Here is a 21868-nt window from a genome sequence, read left to right as displayed (position 1 = left end):
AGGCCGGTACCCTTAAAAGTACACTTCTGTACCCAACCCCAATTACTGTGTACCGTATTTAATAGGGCTGTGTTGGAGATCCGAGGTTTTTGCCAGAACAGCGACAACATGCCTTGCTTAGTATTTGCCCCTTTCTCTTTGATTCTTTTCATCAACTGAAACTGTTGTTATTTCTGTGAAGTTTCCTGAAGAGAGAGTGCTTGCTAAGCAGTGCTTCAACAGGGCTTCAACAGGGAACATGACATTTTTTCTATTACACACAAACGAGCGCTGTGAGAACGCTCACTTTCTTGAAAAACTTTCCCGTCAAGCTACATGCCTCCCTAAAGCAGAGGCTCAATTTCGTGGCATTTCAGACTGCTTCACAAATTGGACGTTTTCAGGTCATTCGGCCACGTTCATTACTCTCTCGACGGTAATGACATGGATCCCTGCCAGAGCAATAACCTGCAGAACATCGTGAACCAGCCTGGCCCGGGCTTATCCTCAAGAAGGTTTCTGACAACCGCAGAATGAAATTAATAGCAGTAAATGAAAGGAGGAATAAAGCACGTCAGCGGAGGACTTGCTGGCCATCAATAAAATTGCTGGCGATGATTCGCCTGAAAGGCGCTTTATTGCAGCGGCAGTCGCTGCCGTTACGTCGCTAGTGCTGCAAAGTGGAAAACACTTTTGCATGTTGAAGCTCCTTCACCTGCGAATCCTGTCTGATTCATTTCACCTTCAAACGCAGAAGCTCATCAGGAGTGCGAGGGGAGCCGAGCTGAGCACAGTTTAACCTTTGATCAGAGTTGGCCTGGTAAGTTTTAATCTCGCTTTGAAGTCGTCAGCCTTTGAGAAAAGGAAGGGAAAAAAGACCTCGGCATCACCAAAGTTTTCAGAGTTCGAGACTCTAGCAAGCACCTTCCAACACCACAACAACCACCTGTGAAACCAGACCATAGCAAGCACTTACCAACAACACAACAACCACCTGGGATACCAGACCATATCAACCACCTACCAACACCACAACAACCACCTGGGATACCATACCATAGCTAGCACCTACCAACACCACAACAACCACCTGGGATACCAGACCATATCAACCACCTACCAACACCACAACAACCACCTGGGATACCAGACCATATCAACCACCTACCAACACCACAACAACCACCTGGGATACCATACCATAGCTAGCACCTACCAACACCACAACAACCACCTGGGATACAAGACCATATCAACCACCTACCAACACCACAACAACCAACACCATAGAAACTACACCGCAATCATTAACCAACACAATAAGCAAACGCTCTATTATAGACCAATTAGCCATAACATTAACACTACCTATTGAGTCCCCCTTTTGGCGCCACAACATATCTGACCATTCCAGGCATGAACTCCATGAGACCTCAGATCCTTCAGATCTCAATGGGCCCAACAGCGGCAGCATGGCGAAACTGGGAATCGAACCCACAACCCGGTCATCAATAACCCAGTGTTCTAACCATTAAGCCAGCCTCCCAATTAATATGAAGTAATTAATAGAATAGAATAGAATAGAAAACAAAAGGAATAAATGCCTGCAGCGCACTGTTCATCCAACTGATTCTTAATGAGTTTAGCTCCTGCTGGTTCTCCTGCAGAGTTTTATTGTTGCTGTAATCAGACCCCCCTGATCCCCCATTTCAGACGTTCTTGATCAACTCAATCAGGTGTGCAACGAAAAAAATTACAACAGAGTAAAAGACCGTAATCAACAAAAGCTTATATCCAGTGACCCACTGTCAATGACTTCTCACCAGTTACTGCCAGAGTATTATACTGTGTCAAAAATTTGGGGAGCAAAAAACCTCAGGCATCATATTATCTGCACTGGTGGGCAATTGATTATATAGATGGAACTTTGATGGTTCAGAACATCTCCAAAACATCAGGCAGGTCTTGTGGAGTGTTCCCAATATGCAGTGGTCAGTACCTACCAAAAGGTGCTCCAAGGAAGGACAACCAGTGACCTGTCGACAGGGTCATAGGCACCTAAAGCCCACTGACGCAATCCATGGAGGTCCCACCTCACAACTCACAGGATTTGCTTAGCCTTCAGAGGTCTTGTGGAGTCCCTGCCTCGATAGGTCAGAGCTGTTGTGATGGGCATAAGGTGGGAACTACTCAATATTAGGCAGGTGGTGTTAATGTTATGGCTGATTTGTGTGTGAATCATGGAAATTTAATTAAAAAAAAAATCTAATAAAAAATAATTATTGTAAAATGATGTTTCTCATGTAATAATAAATTATTATTATTATTATTGATTGTATGCATTATTTACTGCAATCAAATCCTCACAGCAATGCTTCAAAATTAAGTAGATAGTCCTCCATTGACAAGAGACTTGCTTTTGTTGATTTACTCCAACAAAAGCACGATTCACTCTTTTTAATACCCTTGATTTAAGATAATAAATAAATTAATAAATACATGAGTAGGTGTCCCAATACTTTTGACACGTAACTGTATGTGGCTATAGAAACCACACAGAGAGGGCTTCCCCCAAGGAACTGTCCCCTATACTTTTGACCTGAAATCTCCCACCGTATGTGCCTTTTCCGAAAGAGAAACGCTTCAATTTTAGCATCACGCTGCTTATGCCACGGCCACCTGAGGCCCTCGTCAGCAGGCCCTTATGACTGACGACCCTGCAAGACCACTTAACATTCAAATGGGCCGCTTTTTCAATTAAAGCTCATTAGGCCACGCCTGTTAAAAGCGATGGCTTTCAGGCGCTGCGTTCATTAGCCCATGATCCAGCGTGATCAGCGGGCGTCTAGATGTTCCCTGTGCATTTTAATCGACCCGGGTGAAGTGCGAGGTGACGGCGGGCTAGAAGGCCGAGCGGAGCATCACTTCAGAGAGGCTGAAGGAAGTGACAGAGATCACCCACACCAGTCAGCCTGGCTCACTTCAGCCTGAGTAAGCGCTCCCGGGCCCTCAGAGAGAGACCTGCTCACTTAGAGCAGCACTGCACCTGAAAAAGTGCACTTCCATGATAATAGATAAAAGGTCAGAGCTGATGTTATGCGAGTGAGAGCATGCTAACTGCACTGGGGTTTAGTTTAGGTGAAGAGCTGAAACTAGTCCAATGATTACTTTACTGCACACCAATATGCTGTTATCTGATTTGTTGTTGTTAATAATAATAATAATAATAATAATAATAATAATAATAATCATCTCTTTTCAAGACGTCAACAATATTCCAACTCCAGATTGGGTGACACCATGTGATTCAGGCTTGTATACAGCCCCCCATATAGTTCCCCATAGGTATGAATGGGGTGCAAAGGTTTGTGCACTTCCTTATGTCACAATGAGACAATTACACTAATAACACCCAACCAACCACAGGGGACACCACAGCAACCACATGACCACACCTGAGAAGCCACCTGAAACAAAACGGCACCCACATGAACTACCATTGCCACCACTTAGCAACACCATAGTTCCCTGAAAAAACACTGCAACCACTCGGCAACACTATAGCAAACACATGGAATACCATAGCAACCACTTAGCAACAACATAGCAAAACAGTTATTGAGTACCTTTACATATTCACAAACCAGATTCTCCCAGTTTCACAGTTGGTGATTAGATCATATGGGACAAAGGGAAAGTACTAGGGTAGTATATAGGACATAGGGCTGGCATCGGGTTAGGGTATAAGGGTTGGCTCTAGGTTAAGGGGTATGGGGCTGGCACTAGGTTAAGGGGTATGGGGCTGGCACTAGGTTAAGGGATATATGGCTGGCACTAGATAAAGGGGTATGGGGCTGGCACTAGGTTAAGGGGTATGGGGCTGGCACTAGGTTAAGGGGTATGGGGCTGGCACTAGGTTAAGGGGTATGGGGCTGGCACTAGGTTAAGGGGTATGGGGCTGGCACTAGGTTAAGGGGTATGGGGCTGGCTCTAGGTTAAGGGGTATAGGGCTGGCACTAGGTAAAGGGATATATGGCTGGCACTAGGTTAAGGGGTATGGGGCTGGCACTAGGTTAAGGGGTATGGGGCTGGCACTAGGTTAAGAGGTATGGGGCTGGCACTAGGTTAAGGGGTATGGGGCTGGTACTATACCAGTTCTACAACTTCTGAAAACCGTGAGAAAGTGTGGCACTACCATCACTGACACCTCTGCCTGTGTGAGGAGTGCTTACTTCCCTTGCAACAAAACACCAGAAGCCACCCCACCCCCTCACTTCCTTTTTTAAAGTTGGTTTTCCAGACAGAGATTAAGCCTAGTCCTTTCAGAGGGGTTCAAAATGACTAGGCTTAATCCCCGTCTATGAATCCAACCCAACAAAGTGTATGAGGTCGGTTTCCCACACTACCTCAGTGTGGCGGCTACAGCTTGCACAGCGTTTGCGCTGAGGAGCAGTATGGAAAACACCACCGTCTGCAAGCAAGTTCTACACTGTAAAATCAGACACTTCACCCTCAGTTGCCCGGGCTTGTGAGCTGGTAAACACTTCGAGATTAAGCAGTCCATTAGAAAACCTGGGTGTAGAACAACATGGTTAACTAGCATTTAGCTTGACAGCGACCATAAGCTGTAGAATTCACCTTTATGTCTTTCCATCATTGTTTTTACTTCATTTTCAAAGATTTTTATTTATTATTCCTTTTTTATTTGATTTGATTCTTGATTCCCTTTCATTAACCCACCTGTCTGTAGCGCCCCCTAGGACAAGAAATGCTGCCAACACAAGCAGGGTAAGTGCTTAATGCCTGCCTTCTCCGACATATGAAAATTAGATTATATAGGACAAAGGGAAAGTACTAGGGTAGCATATAGGACATAGGGCTGGCACCGGGTTAGGGTATAGGGCTGGCTTCGGGTTAAGGGGTTAAGGGTTAAGGGTTTTGGGCTAGCTCTAGGTTAAGGGGTATGGGGTTGGCACTAGGTAAAAAGTTAGGGTGTTGGGCTGGCTCTAGGTTAAAGGATAAAGGCTGGCACCAGGTTAAGGGTTAGGGTATAGGATTGACACCAGGTTCGGTTATATAACCCACCCGTCTGTAGCGCCCCCTAGGACAAGAAATTTAGCAGGGTAAGTGCTTAATGCTTGCCTTCTCCCATATACGAAATCACTGGTCAGCCGACACGCTCGCAGGAAATCCTCGCCACTAGACAGACTTGTGTGCCGGCCAATGTGGCTTCAAGAGTGATGAGGGGAGAGCGCCACCTACCCACCCCCAACTGTGCCCTCTCTGACTCCGGCTGCTGATGGCAAACCTTCTGGATTTCAGGCCAATCCTAGGCCGATCTTCAGGAATCCTTGCTGTATTTGTGATACTGCTATGCAGCGGCTGCTCGCGAAAGCTGTGTGAACACCGTAGTGCGTAAACATTGGCAGCGAAATGAAAAGCATGATGTCCTGCAGTGCTCTTAGCTCACAGAGGCAGTTTGTGTGAAAGCAACCTTACAGAACACACTTTCGCTTTACAGTAAATGACGCACCAGTGTGTGAGTCCCACTTCACATCACGTCTCTACCAACTGTTAACTGCGCAACTACACGCTAATAATCCAGACAACAACAGTGTAGCAAACTATGGATGATGTACACTCAATGGACAAAAGTATTGGGACACCTGCTCATGTATTGCTTCTTATGAAATCAAGAGTATTAAAAAGAGTTTCTCCTGCTTTTGTTGGAGTAACTGTCCAGGGTCTCTACTGTCCAGGGTAAAAGGCTTTCTAATAGATTTTGGAGAAGTATTGCTGTGAGGATTTGGTTGCATTCGGTGACGAGAGTGTTTGTGAGATCAGGATGTTGGATGATCACCACCCCACCTCATCATCCCAAAAGTATTGGGTGGAGCGCCATCCATCATTCCAGAGAACACCGTTCTACTGCGCCACAGCTCAAGGCTGGAGGGCATTACACCCCTAATTCATTAGAAGGGGTGTCCACAAACATTTGGACAGTGTATGTACTGTTCTAGAAGAATCACAGTCGCAGTACAGCAGTGTAGCGTGTGTAATCTCACGTCTCAACTTCAGTGCATCTCGACAGCTGTAACAGCAGATTCTTTGTTTTTAACAGATTCTCTGTATTTGCATAACTGCTGCTGCTTTTCCTGTTACAGCCATTAAAACACACTGGTGTAACTGAAGCTGATAAATAACGCCGGAATACGTCAGCAGAAATTACAGAAATTACACCGTTATTACGCGGTTGTTAACGTGTAACTATGCAGCCATTAGCGACCCTAAAGTGGGACCAGCGTTTCCTTAATTGGCCTCAACATCACTGACTGATCGCTGCAGCTGTAATTCAGGCCTCGGACTCTGAGCTCCTGGTCTGCAGAAAGAAGAACCTGGTACGTACAGCAACATCTGGTTTTCTCAAGCAAAATAGGGAAGCTTGTAAACATGCACAGCCTGTTAGATAATCTGGACAGCTTCCTAAAAGTATTTACATGGGATGAAAACAATGGGTCATCTTAACTGCCTAGTTTAAAAATAAACCACCTTTAGTCCAACAGGAAGAAAGTATGAGAACGCTGAGCTTATCGGTCAAAACTGCCATTAAAATGGGAATAAATTATATATATATATATATATATATATATATATATATATATATATATATATATATATATATACATATACACACACACACACACACACACACACATACAGACAGACGTCTCTCCACTGTCTTTGTAATTTCCTAAGGAGATTTGCAGATCATCTTTTTCATCTATTTATATTTTGAGCTACACTGATCAGCCATAACATTACTACCTAGTGCTTAGTATTGACCAGGTTCCTCTCGTGCTGCCAAAACTGCTCTGACCATTCGAGGCATGGATTCCACAGGACCTCTGAAGGCGTCCTATGGAACCTGGCAGCACAACGTTAGCAGTAGATCCTTTAGGTCATGCAGGTTGAGAGTTGTGGCCTGCTTGAGCATCATTGAGCCTTGGGCATCCATGACCCTGTCGCCAGCTGACCACCTGTCCTTCCTTTGGAGCACCTTTGGTAGGTACTGACCACTGCATATTGAAATCACCCTGATGTTTAGGAGATGTTTTGACCAAAGTGTCTCGGATTCTTATGCTCGCCCATTTTTCCTGATTCCAACACATCACCTTCAAGAGCTGCCTGTTCACTCATCGGCTGATATATCCCACTCTTGGACCGATGCCACTGTAGATGGAAATATCCAAGGATTTGGAGCAAAACTTTCTGGAGCACGGCTGCAGCGTTTTTTTTGGAGGGGAAACGGAAAACCAATGGTGCATGGACACCGATGCATAGCCGGAAATGTTTCAGCAAACTGAGGCTCAAATCACACCTGTTTAGAGGATAAAGCCTCATATCTGAGAGCACAGAGTCTAGGGATGGTCATAGTCGAGTGTTTTCCACAGCTCATTTAGTAGACTGGCTCATCCAGGTTTGCTAGCTTTCTCTCTTGACTTGAACTAAGCATGTCGCTAAATTCACAACTACAGTGGGCTTTTTTTTTTTTTTTCCCCCACCTGTTTTCAGGGCCTGACTTTACCACAAGCTCCCACACGTTTCAGTGCCTGGATTCCAGTTGTTTCTGTGAACCGTAGAAATACATTAGCTCCTCTTCTCTTTAGCTTCCAGCAGTCTGTAAAAGGAGAACTCTGAATTCCTGCTGAATCTGCTTGTACGGTCAGTTGACACCAGCTCCTTCTCGTTTTTGTGTTTTAGCAGCATTCACACTGAGCGCCAACACTGCCCCTCAATCTCAGTCATATTGCCAATTAGTAGGCATGGCTGCAGTGACTCCCAACACCTGTGAAGTCATGTGCATACCCTCTATTGGTCCATTCATCATGAAATTCTGACAATGTAAACAATAACTGCCAAATTTTTATTATGTTAAAGTCACAAATGGCTACAATGGAAATTTGTGTGGAACAGCGACATCCTATTTATTTTCATCTTATTTAATGAGATATTTTTTAGGTAATGTTTAGGTTTAATAAACTGTGGCTTCAACTTTTTAGAACTCTGAAATCTGACTCGCTCTCCAAATGCCTTTTAAATCATTCTACACTCGTCTGGTCTGGTCTCTGATGAGTGTGAACTGGGCTTTAGGATACATAGTCTGTGCTGCAGACCACATTCCACCCCAGTCTGGAGAAGTTTCACTTCTTCTTTCCATTCAGCTCACGGCTTTTCACCCTCTTTTCTCGACATTGTGATGATCAATTCACCTAGCGTATAAACTAATGATGTAAGAACACACAACTGACTGACTGTGGTTCTCAGCCTGTAGACTGAGATTCTCAGTAGACTGAGATTCTGACTTTCCACACTTGATAGTACTTCATTTCAGCTCCAATGAGCTGGAGTACAGGGCTAGAGCTGCACCACTCGTCCAGTTACTTATGGACTGGCCTTTACCGAACAAAGTTCCAGTTTTGTGTCGTCACTCTGCTGAAGTTTTGAGGAGCTTTTCAGGCCTCAAGCAGTATGTCTAGAAGTAAAAGAAGGATAAGAACACCCTGCCTGCAGTGAAGCATGGCGGGGGCTCTGTGATGTTCTGGGGCTGCTTTGCTTCCTCTGGCACTGGAAACCTGCAGCGTGTGGAGGCAGGGCAAGATGGATTCGGACAAGTATCAGGAAATTCATGAAGAAAACCTCGTGCCTTCTGTGAGGAAGCTGAAGCTTGGGCATCATTGGACCTTCCAGCAGGACAGTGACCCCAAGCATACCTCAGTCTACCAAGGCCTTGTTTCAGAAGTCGTCCTGGAAGATCCTGGAGTAGCTGTCACAGTCGCCTGATTTGAACCCCACAGAAAATCTTTTGAGGGATTTGAACTTGCGAGTCCAGGGCCACTCAGAGCCCCAAAGCACTTTAACTTCTAATGATTATTATTATTTGTGGACGCACATAAAATTTGTGTAATTCTAAATATGTTACAGCTGTCAATTAGTATTAGTATACAAGACAGGCATATTTTGCATATCCTCATATCCAAGTTTCTTTCAAGTTTATTTGCAAAGCATATTTCATAAAAAATTATATTTAAAGTGTTTAAGATGGAATAAAAACTGTAAAAAAAAAAGACAAAAAGAAATAAGACAATATACAACAATAACAAATACAAAGAAATCTACATAATTATAAAATAATTTCTTTAAACTTATATATATACATACAGATATATATATATATATATATATATATATATATAAATTATTTGTATATTTATTGTTGTATATTATATTTCTTTTTTACAGATTTTATTGTTTCTTAACTTAAAGCACTTTAAATATCATTTTTGATATCATGTAAAATATAAAACACAAATAAATTAGATAATATGTAAAAATACTATATATATATTACATATATAGCAAAGGGCCAGTTCTAGAGCTCAGTTGTCAGCATGCTTTTAACTTGGATTTAAAAACTGCTGCATTCTTCCAGCGGTCAGTTGCAGTTATGAGGAGCATAAAAGCTAAAAGCTGCTTCACCATGTTTAGTTTGGATAGTTATATTCTTTAAAACATGTCTCTGCAAACTTCCACTTGAAATATCAGTCAAATTAAACATCTGATAATTATTATTAATTATGTACTTATTAGACCTGGTTGTTTGTCATTATTGCATCATAATTGTAAGCTGTAGTTGAGACTGATGTCCCAGATGTACTCAAATGGTTAACTAAGGCTGGACGCTCCGAGACTGGACGCTGGGAGATAAGAGATATGGCAGAGTCATCAGGGGACAAAGGAGGAGTAAAGAGACAGGAAAATGAATTGGTCAGACAAATGACCGGGGTCTGGGAGTCCCGAAACCATCTCAGCACAAACATGATCTTCCATGGATGAGCGAGCATCACACTGAGCGCTCTCTCTATCATTTTAGATGAGCCTTTCACCAAGAAACTCTGTCCAAAGCTGAGGACTTATATAATGATCTGCAGATATTGTTATGAACGTGTCTCTGATTGAATTAAAATATTCCCTGTCGCATTTATGACTATCTTTAGAATAGAGAACCTAGTATGTTGTCAGAAATGCAAAAACCTTGTATCTCCAATACAGCAACTTTACAGGACATGAAGGAAACCTTCCTAACTTTCAATGGAGGCAGATTTTATTTTAAGTCATTCGGAGGCATTTCTATTGGCCCATTGATCATGTGATATTTAAATAATAAACAGTTATCAGATTCGAATGACTTCAATAAGTGAAAATGGATTTATGTTTTTTTTCAGAACAGTGACGATACAGTCCTTTTAAGAGCTTTACAAAAATGTTTTTATAATTGTTCTAGATGATGAAGAGCATCCGGTACTGTTGTTTTTATTGCATGTATTCTTTGTTTATCATCATCATCATCATCATCATAATCTCTATGACTGATAACCTCATGACTTTGGTTTACAGATTTTAATCAAACTACAGTCAAAAATAATTAATGTAGTACTGAGAAGGTGGTAATTTGGAACCCTTTTCAGTGCTATACAGAAGCCCTTATTAAAAGTTATATTAATCTATATACAATCTACTAGATTTTCCTTGTATATAAAGTTGATAATGATGACCATGAAGATTTTCCTTGCCTTATCTATAAAAAAAATATAATATAAAATTGTTTATTTCAGCGTAGCACTTCATTCAAACCTTAAACATAGTTACTCCGTGATATATAAACAAGGAGATAAGGAATGCACTGGTACCACTTCCCTACAGATACAGATATACAGATGCTTAAAAATAACAATATTTATACCATTCCACATTTTTTTACTGATAAACAAAGCGTTCTGTGTCGTGAGTAAAATAGGAAAAACTTCAAAAGGGCCACATTTACTGCTTAAAAGATTTAAAGAGCACCAAATTTCTCATTGAAAAAATAATATATATATTATATTTATATATTTATTTATTTTTGTTTAATTCTAATGATGTTACAGCCGTTATCAAAAGTTGGTGAAGTCTGACATCTGACTACAGCAAGTAATGAAAATCATTGAAATTGCCATAGCTTAGAAGTAAGTGCTTATGTAGGAGTTTAGCATTCAAGTACCGTCTCTGTGTATAAAAGCTACCAAGCTTTGAATGGTATAATCGTTCCCGCAAAGCACTCAAGACGTGCTGTTCTCTCTGGTTTGATCCTGAGCAGATTGGTGCAGTTCTTAATCAGCATTTTGGGACAAGCTTTATTGCTACCACTTGTCAGTTCCAATGCCAATAACATCTTTAATATTTGCTTCAAAACTATTAAAAATTGAAATAGCCAACCTCATAAATGATGTTCATACACAATTATTGTTACTTGTTGTATTAAATCATAGAGCTCTTCTTGCTAAGACTGAACACTATGAATGTTTGGTTTTGGTTGGACCTTGAGGAACTTTTAGGGGTTCTCAATGTGAAACTGAGGAGGAACCTTCAAGAAAAGGTTTTATGATGAAATGGGTTCCTTGAAGGTTCCTCAAAGCAGCTTAAGAGGTTCCTCCACAGTTTCAAATTGAAGAACCTATAAAAAGGTTCTTCCCAGACATATCGGGTCACTTCTGAAACAATCAGCTATTCACATTTCCATTCTTTTTCGCTAAACGATGCCCGCCTCCCTCCTCCCAAGCCCAGATCCGTGACATCCATTCACACATGTGTTTCATTAAACTTCACCCATTTTCCTTTTTTCTGATGGAGAACTGTTTTCATTTCCAACGGCCTCGTTCTGCCCACTGGATTATGTTTTGAATTACTGCTCCATTACCCACTGCGTTTCCCCGCTCTCTTCGCCCACCGCTCAACAGCTCATGCCCGTGCTGGGCCTGCAGAGCTCTCGCGTCTACATTTCCGCAGGAGAATCCGCCTGTTCGGACCACGTGCCAACACGATTCCCGTGCATTCCCACACGAAAAAAAAAAAAAAAACGTCTGGCGCGAGCCAGGATAGGGAGTTACGAGCGTACCCAGCCCTGGCAGATCACAGGAAGGACGGCAACTCGACAAGTCAAAGACGCCTGAGTCACACGCGAGATAAACACAGCAGGATCAGGGCAGAGGTTGAGCCAACAAAGCCAATCTGAAGACTGACTGCATGCGAAGGAAGTTTGCGTCAGACGTACAGATCAGATAAAAGCGTCCCGGGTAGGGGTAAACGCTGCAGCTACGTGGTTAATCTGATCTTTAACTACATTCTGTTATCTTGTGTAAAGTCATAACATGAGAAGGAGGTTTGAAACAGACTGCTGTGGTATGAGATCTGCAATCAGGAACATCTCAGCAACCCTAAAGAACACCGACGTATTCACAATGTCCAGCACACGACCCGTATTCCATATAAACAAAACTGAATAGCGGTAAACTGTACATAAGTAGGAATAAACCGCATATCTAAAATAAAATATAGAGCAGAAAAAGTCCAAAATCACATTACATAAAATCTCAGGAAAAGACAAAGTGGGTTTCACCAAGTTTCAGCATTTTTGCAGATTCCAGTGGCTGAGATGTAAACGGTCATTCAGAGTGGGTTCAGTGAGAGATGGTTCCTTGCTTACACACTGATAAACAGGTGTGGATATGACTACAAAAAGGGTAAAGTACTATGTACAGCGAAATGTGTCCTCCGCATTTAACTCATCTGTGGTCATAAACACACACTAGTGAGCTAGGGGCAGTGAGTACACACACACACCCAGAGTGGTGGGCAGCCAACTCCAGTGCCCGGGGAGCAGAGAGGGTAAAGGGCCTTGCTCAAGGGCCCCAACAGTGGCAGCTTGCCGAGCCCAGGTATCATACCCACAACCCTGTTATCGATAGCCCGGCGCTCTAACCGCCGAGCCCCCACCGCCGCTACACTGCCACTACAACACCAATATAGCAATTTTACGGACTGTCCAAAACCACCACTCAACCTAAATGGGATTATATGTAAATGTTATGGTAAAATAATGGTAAATCATTTTTCCCTTATATTAAAAAAAATACATTGTTGCCAATTTTTCCTCCTAAAATCACCATAAAAACAGTGAATAGCTTTGAACTGGTTCACTTGGTTCCCCATCACCACCACTACGGACAAGTCAATTCTAAGTCGTTTCACATAACACCTCCCCACCAAACACCTTTTTTCAAAGCCTTTTCACATCAAACTACTCCGAATTCATTTTTCAATTTAGCTTATTTTTACATTTTAGGAATATTCCCTATAATATATTCACTTTTGTTGAATATATTATCCTAGTCTTCATTCACTTTAGAAGATAAAGAAGGAAAATCAGTGGGGACAGTTAAGACAATTCTCCCTTCTTTTATTTTGGACATTCACTTATTTCTATTTACATTTTTGTCTAATTTCTTGGGGGGGGTATTTCAGGGGTATTTTGGGGATAAGACATTGTGTACATGCTATTGAATGGAATTTCAATGGAATTACCTTTTAAGAATGTTTATTTTTCTTTATTTCGAAGATGTGACATTGTTTATGTTAATATTTTCAACTATTTAAGTGTGGAATCTGTGGATTACCTATCCTCATTTTTGAGATTTGGGTGACTTTGTTTCAGTTTTATTTTGTTCTAACATTTTGGGATTAATGATGGAATTAACTTTTAGGAATTTACTTACTTTATTTACATTATTGTCCATGTCAGTTGTTTCTAAAATGTTTCCATGTTTAAAAAAAATAAATAGATAAAATTTTTTTTAATCTAATAATTAGTTGATTTACTTTTTTTCAATTCAATTCAATTTTATTTATATAGGCTTTTACGGCAAATGTTGTCACAAAGCAGCTTTCCAGAGATCTGGGTCCAAACCTTTCTGAGCAGGAAAAACCCGTCTCGGGTCGACAGGAAGAAACCTTGAGAGGAACCAAGACTCAAAAGGGGAACCCATCTTCTTCAGGTCGACACCGGATTATAATAAAAATCAAAACTGGAATAAAAACAATAATAAAACTAAACTAAATTAAGAAATAATCTTTTTTTTATTATTATTAGTTATTAATACTTTTTTCCCTTTCATTTTGAAGAGTGAAGCATTTTTGAAACTTTTTTCCCCCCATGTTGATTCTTTACTAAATATTGATCAGAAAATCAGTGACATTTTAGGCATTTGTTTTCCTTCATTTTGGAGACATTGTCTTATCAAAGCAGCAGTTTACTCATATTTAAGAGACCACAGTGTGTTTCAGAGCACAGCCCTCACTTCAGAGCCATTCTCAAGTTCTCTTACTCTCAGAAAGTGCTCTAAAGCGGATCGAAGGAGAATTCATTATTTCTATAATACTAAAGCCCTCACAATGGCCCCATCACTCCGGCTTCACCTTAGAGCCACGCGAGGCTGGGACTGCGGTTGCCAAGGCTATCGACTGAGGGAGTCAATAATGTGTAATCACAAAAACAGTCATCCAAAGCTGAGCTACCTCAGTCCAGCAACCATACACACAATGAGAGATGGAAACAAATCCCTCTTTCTCCTTTGCCTCGGTTCCCTGACTTTCAGACACACACACACACACACACACGTTTAGACCCTTATTAGTCGCACTGGGATTATTCAAACAAAGATGTCATCAGTATTCCACTCTTAATCACACGCTGGCGCTCTCACTTTACTTTTTACGCTTCTTTTTTAAGCATCTTCTCTAATGACAATCCTTCCCTGTGTTTTCAGAGCAGTCTCTTATACTCGGCTGTTATTACAGCATCTTGGCTTCGGCTCTGCCGCAGAGTTAATGTGCAAATACAGCCAGAAGTGGCCGAGCGCTTCTGGCAAAAAAGGGCGCATTGTTCGAGCCTGGGCCGAACAATGACTCCGGACAATCTGGGCACAATGTTTTCCTTGTGTTCGGAACAACTTCACTACAACAGACCGCAGCCGGGCTTTGGAGGATGATACGGCAAAGTTTAGAGTTGATGAGAAATAAATAATAATTAATAAAAAATAAAATTAAATAGTAAACGCACGAATACTAGAGAACCACACCGGTGGAAAACACGCTTTTATTAGCGGTGTTATTAATAGGTTCCCTCTCCGTCCTTGCTTTGCATGCTGCAGTAGAGATAAAGCCATCTGTTATAGGAAGTCTGCACGATACGAGGCTTCGTCTTCGGTGTGCCGGCCGCAGAACATTAGGGTCAGAAAAGCAGGACAATTGTGGTGCCACTCAAACGTTTAGTTGGTCTGCGCACTGTGTCTTTGGCAGAACATTTGTGAGCTTCACGCTGAGATACATGAAGGCCTAGACATGTTACTTTAATCTGAACTCCCCCCACAGTCCTCCCCTTCACACACACACACACACACACACACACACACACACACACACACACACACAGCGATCGTTTACACAGCAGAGTCTGGTTACGCTGTTCCGTCTGTCAGGATCGAGCCAAGAAACGAGAAACTTCAGCAACTCCTGCAGTTCAGAAAGGACGTCTAGTCTGGAACACAGTCATTTAACCAAAGGAGCTTCTGCTGCACTTACAGACCGACATCACTGACCACCTTTCCTCACATTTTACACAGGACTGTAATAAAACCTTAAACCCGAGGATTCTTCAAGGGTGTTTCAGCAAAGGCTGATGATCTACCTCCCTCTCTCTCTCTCATATATATATATATATCTATCCGTATGTGTTTCTATATTCAAAAACCAGCAACATAAAACACATATAAACAGCATTGTGATTCCCAGTGCTCTTCAAAGTTTCCTTCCAATGCCGGGGTTATCTAACCAGCTCTTCACTAAAGTAAATCCGGTGAGCTTCTGGTGGGACCAAATAAATCCATACAGTGTCTGAAGATCACAGAGAAGATCAGCCCCCAAAACCTGTGATCTTCTAACCAACACCTCAACAACCTTACCGACCAACAGCTCACTCTGACCACCGACTGTATGTCTATTTGGGTTTATTCTACTGTTATATAGAGTTTTACAGGTAGACACTTCTACTGACCACTGACTGTATGTCTATTTTGGTTTATTCTACTGTTATATAGAGTTTTACAGGTAGACACTTCTACTGACCACTGACTGTATGTCTATTTTGGTTTATTCTACTGTTATATAGAGTTTTACAGATAGACACTTCTACTGACCACCGACTGTATGTCTATTTTGGTTTATTCTACTGTCATTTAGAGTTTTACTGATAGACACTCTCACTGATCACTGGCTTTATGGGTATTTGGGTTTATTCATATAGTTTTACAGGTAGACACTCCTTCTTAAACACCGACTGTATGTCTATTTTGGATTATTCTACTGTTATATAGAGTTTTACAGATAGACACTCCTACTGACCACCGACTGTATGTCTATTTGGGTTTATTTATATAGAGTTTGACAAGTAGACACACTCACTGACCACTGACTGTATGTCTATTTGGGTTTATTCTACTGTTATATAGAGTTTTACAGGTGGACACTTCTACTGACCACAGGTTTTATGTTTATATGAATAAACCCAAATAGAGTTTTACAGGTAGACACTCTTACTGATTTAGGTTGATTTGGGTTTATGCTTCATCACGTTTTACAGGCGACACACACTCACTGCTGAGATCCACAGCATTAAACCGTTTCTATGACTTTCAGTGACTTGTGTACAGCGCTGCAGACACACAAAAGAAAAAGCCAAGGACAGCAAGTGAGTGTTTGCCACATCTTGCAAACCTACGTGCTTTTAAAAAGCATGACTAAACCGGTCATTATCATTCCTGCATGCTGTCGTGCTGTCCCTACCTTGTTCACCTCAGAAACAGCTTCATTAGTCCTGTAGTTGGTAATGTGTGAACCACTGAGAGCTGGAACTTCCCTTACAGCCCTGTATCATAACGAATAGGCTCGTTTAAGAGTAGCGGAACCATAAAGAGGTCTTCTAAACGTTTAATTGTTCAGATGGTTCCTTCCGTTGTTCTCTGACCCCTTTAACCGTAGAGAACCATTAAGAAGAGGTTCTAAGCTTTGAGACAGTTCTTCTAGCTGTATTAGTTATACACAATCACTGGCTTTACTAAAGAACCACAGAAGTCTTGAAGAAGAACCCATTTCTACACTCGTAGCCCTGCAGCACACTGAGGTTCTCTGATAGTTTAGGAGTGGTGGAACCATAAAGGAGATGTTTACTAAATATTTAATCATTGAGATGAAACTTGAGTTGTTCTCGGACGGCTGTAAAAGTAGTGGAGCCATAAAGAAAAGGCTTTTCCAAGCATTCAACCCATCGGATGGTTCTTCTGAGCCATTCTCTGGGTCTTTTAGCAGAAGTAGAACCTTAATAAAAAGCTTTTCCAAGTATTTAACCCATCAGATGGTTCTTCTCATTTGTTTTAATTCCAGACACAACCACTGCCATTACTAAAAAAAACCACAGAAGCCTTGAAGAACCAATTTTTACACTTGTTGCCCTGTATCACAAGGGGTTCTTTGACAGTTGAACAGTGGTGGAACCAGTGGTAGAGATGTTTTCTAAATATTTAACATTGAAAGGGGGTTCTCAGATAGTTTAACACCGGTGGAACCATAAAAAAGAGGTTTCCTAAATATTTAATCACTCATGATTCTTTGAGTTGTTCTCGGACTGCTTTAAAAGTAGTGGAACCATAAAGAAAAAGCTTGATGGTTCCTCCGAGTCATTCTCGAAGTCTTTTAGCAGTAGTAGAACCTTAATAAAAACTTTTCCAAGCATTTAACTCATCAGATGGTTCTTCTGAGCCTTTCTCTAAGTCTTTTAGCAGTAGTAGAACCTTAATAAAAGCTTTTCCAAGCATTTAACTCATCAGATGGTTCTTCTGAGCCGTTCTCCGAGTCTTTTAGCAGTAGTAGAACCTTAATAAAAGCTTTTCCAAGCATTTAACTCATCAGATGGTTCTTCTGAGCCTTTCTCTAAGTCTTTTAGCAGTAGTAGAACCTTAATAAAAGCTTTTTCAAGCATTAAACCCATCAGATGATTCTTCTGAGTCTTTCTCTAAGTCTTTTAGCAGTAGTAGAACCATAATGACAAGCTTTTCCAAGCATTTAACCCATCAGATGGTTCTTCTGAGCCGTTCTCCGAGTCTTTTAGCAGTAGTAGAACCTTAATAAAAGCTTTTCCAAGCATTTAACTCATCAGATGGTTCTTCTGAGCCTTTCTCTAAGTCTTTTAGCAGTAGTAGAACCTTAATAAAAGCTTTTTCAAGCATTAAACCCATCAGATGATTCTTCTGAGTCTTTCTCTAAGTCTTTTAGCAGTAGTAGAACCATAATGACAAGCTTTTCCAAGCATTTAACCCATCAGATGGTTCTTCTGAGCCGTTCTCCGAGTCTTTTAGCAGTAGTAGAACCTTAATAAAAGCTTTTCCAAGCATTTAACCCATCAGATGGTTCTTCTGAGCCGTTCTCCGAGTCATTCTCGAAGTCTTTTAGCAGTAGTAGAACCTTAATAAAAGCTTTTCCAAGCATTTAACTCATCAGATGGTTCTTCTGAGCCGTTCCCTGAGTCTTTTAGCAGTAGTAGAACCTTAACGAAAAGCTTTTAACCCATCAGATGGTTCTTCTGAGCCATCCTTGAAGTCTTTTAGCAGTAGTAGAACCTTAATAAAAGCTTTTCCAAACATTAAAACCCATCAGATGGTTCTTCTGAGTTGTTTTAATTCCAGACACAACCACTGTCTCCATTACTAAAGAACCAGAGGAGCCTTAAAGAACCCATGTCCACCCTCGTAGCCCTGTAGGACACGGAAAAGAGGTTCTCTGATAGTTGGACAGTGGTGGAACCATAGAGAAGATGTTTTTTTTCAATAATTTAATCAATCAGATGGTTCCTTAAATTGTTTTAATAATCTAAAAACACAACCACTGCTTTCACTAAAGAACCACTGAAGCCTTGAATAATAATAGTAATAATAATAATAGTAAGAGAAAGAAGAAGAACCCCTGTTAGAGGGTCCAGACCAGCTGTAAACAGGAGTGGAGACTAACACGAACACTACATGTGGATTTAGGAGGACAAAGGAGAGCTTAGGAGAAGAACAACTGTCCAGAAGACAAACTGAAGACCAACCTGATGGACTTTCCTCTTCTCTCTCTCTCCAGGTCAGGGTTCCTCTGAAGAACCTGGTGGCATTTCTTCTTCTTGTTGTTCTTCAGAGCTGAAAGCTTCAAAATGACCCAATAAAACACGGAGGGGAAGAGCTGCTGTCTAAACCGAGAGAAGGGGGCTGGACCTGCCCTCACGGAGCGCACATCATCTCCAGCCTGTGAACTCGAGGCTCTCAGAGCTGAGCCGAGCCGAGCTGAGCCGAGCCGAGCCGAGCCGAGCAGATCAGCAGTCCGGACGGAGGGACAGAGGGAGCCAGCCGGCCAGCCAGCCGCCTAGCCCGGGCAATAAACACGGAGAGGTAGCTAGCCTTCAACTCTCCCCGCTCCTGCAAGTCCGAGTTAGTATCAGAGAGTAGGGCAGCTCGGTCCACCGGGGTCGGCTCTTCCGTGCGGCGGATCAGCGGGTTCGCGTGTGGCCTCGTCTCGGCGCTCTGCCGCTCTTCTCCACTCCGCGACTCTCTCCCAAACCGCACCATTTGAATTTACGACTCTCTTGCACGGTTTACGTTATTGTTTCCTAGGCGATCGTTCCAGCGTTGCCATGGCTTCGTTGGAGCCCGGATAGCTCCGCCCACCGCTCTCTCTCTCTCTTGTGGATGCTTTGATGTTTGTTTACGTTTAATAACAACAGTTTATTAGCCCTTATTAATATTAATGAACCCTTATTAATAACAGCACCCTACCTCCACAGGCCGGGGGGTAGTCCACGATATGGACAAAAGTATTGGGACACCTGCTCGTCCATTATTCCTTCCGAAATCAAATGGATTAAACACCCACCTTCTGCTTCCACTCTCTGGCCACTTTATTAGAAACACCCACCTTCTGCTTCCACTCTCTGGCCACTTTATTAGAAACACCCACCTTCTGCTTCCACTCACTGGCCACTTTATTAGAAACACCTACCTTCTGCTTCCACTCTCTGGCCACTTTATTAGAAACACCCACCTTCTGCTTCCACTCTCTGGCCACTTTATTAGAAACACCCACCTTCTGCTTCCACTCTCTGGCCACTTTATTAGAAACACCCACCTTCTGCTTCCACTCAGTGGCCACTTTATTAGAAACACCCACCTTCTGCTTCCACTCTCTGGCCACTTTATTAGAAACACCCACCTTCTGCTTCCACTCAGTGGCCACTTTATTAGAAACACCCACCTTCTGCTTCCACTCAGTGGCCACTTTATTAGAAACACCCACCTTCTGCTTTCACTCTCTGGCCACTTTATTAGAAACACCCACCTTGTGCTTCCACTCTCTGGCCACTTTATTAGAAACACCCATCTTGTGCTTCCACTCTCTGGCCACTTTATTAGAAACACCCACCTTCTGCTTCCACTCTCTGGCCACTTTATTAGAAACACCCACCTTCTGCTTTCACTCTCTGGCCACTTTATTAGAAACACCCACCTTCTGCTTCCACTCTCTGGCCACTTTATTAGAAACACCCACCTTCTGCTTCCACTCTCTGGCCACTTTATTAGAAACACCCACCTTCTGCTTCCACTCAGTGGCCACTTTATTAGAAACACCCACCTTCTGCTTCCACTCTCTGGCCACTTTATTAGAAACACCCACCTTGTGCTTCCACTCTCTGGCCACTTTATTAGAAACACCCACCTTCTGCTTCCACTCTCTGGCCACTTTATTAGAAACACCCACCTTCTGCTTCCACTCTCTGGCCACTTTATTAGAAACACCCACCTTCTGCTTCCACTCTCTGGCCACTTTATTAGAAACACCCACCTTCTGCTTCCACTCAGTGGCCACTTTATTAGAAACACCCACCTTCTGCTTCCACTCTCTGGCCACTTTATTAGAAACACCCACCTTCTGCTTCCACTCTCTGGCCACTTTATTAGAAACACCCACCTTCTGCTTCCACTCTCTGGCCACTTTATTAGAAACACCCACCTTCTGCTTCCACTCTCTGGCCACTTTATTAGAAACACCCACCTTCTGCTTTCACTCTCTGGCCACTTTATTAGAAACCCCTACTTTGTGCTTCCACTCTCTGGCCACTTTATTAGAAACACCCACCTTGTGCTTCCACTCTCTGGCCACTTTATTAGAAACACCCACCTTCTGCTTCCACTCTCTGGCCACTTTATTAGAAACACCCACCTTCTGCTTCCACTCTCTGGCCACTTTATTAGAAACACCCACCTTGTGCTTCCACTCTCTGGCCACTTTATTAGAAACACCCACCTTGTGCTTCCACTCTCTGGCCACTTTATTAGAAACACCCACCTTCTGCTTCCACTCTCTGGCCACTTTATTAGAAACACCCACCTTCTGCTTCCACTCTCTGGCCACTTTATTAGAAACACCCACCTTCTGCTTCCACTCTCTGGCCACTTTATTAGAAACACCCACCTTCTGCTTCCACTCTCTGGCCACTTTATTAGAAACCCCTACTTTGTGCTTCCACTTAATGGCCACTTTATTAGAAACACCCACCTTCTGCTTCCACTCTCTGGCCACTTTATTAGAAACACCCACCTTCTGCTTCCACTCTCTGTCCACTTTATTAGAAACCCCTACCTTGTGCTTCCACTCTCTGGCCACTTTATTAGAAACACCCACCTTCTGCTTCCACTCTCTGGCCACTTTATTAGAAACCCCTACTTTGTGCTTCCACTCTCTGGCCACTTTATTAGAAACACCCACCTTCTGCTTCCACTCTCTGTCCACTTTATTAGAAACACCCACCTTCTGCTTCCACTCTCTGGCCACTTTATTAGAAACACCCACCTTCTGCTTCCACTCTCTGTCCACT

At 42.3% G+C, this 21868-nt stretch overlaps 1 protein-coding gene across 1 annotated transcript in view; it reads right to left on the bottom strand.

Annotated features, from left to right (window-relative positions):
- Positions 1-19539, bottom strand: part of dipk2ab (divergent protein kinase domain 2Ab) — a 66465-nt gene extending 46926 nt beyond the window's left edge. Inside the window, exon 1 of the mRNA XM_072679319.1 lies at positions 19052-19539. The gene's annotated coding sequence lies outside the window, so the exon portion shown is untranslated. The remainder of the gene's footprint in view (positions 1-19051) is intronic.
- Positions 19540-21868: the final 2329 nt, after the last annotated feature.

Source organism: Salminus brasiliensis, chromosome 5, assembly GCF_030463535.1.
Source record: "Salminus brasiliensis chromosome 5, fSalBra1.hap2, whole genome shotgun sequence".
In the NCBI taxonomy this organism is placed as follows: domain Eukaryota; kingdom Metazoa; phylum Chordata; class Actinopteri; order Characiformes; family Bryconidae; genus Salminus; species Salminus brasiliensis.
Note: the sequence above shows the minus strand (reverse complement) of the source record. Positions and strands in the feature narration are given on the sequence as shown.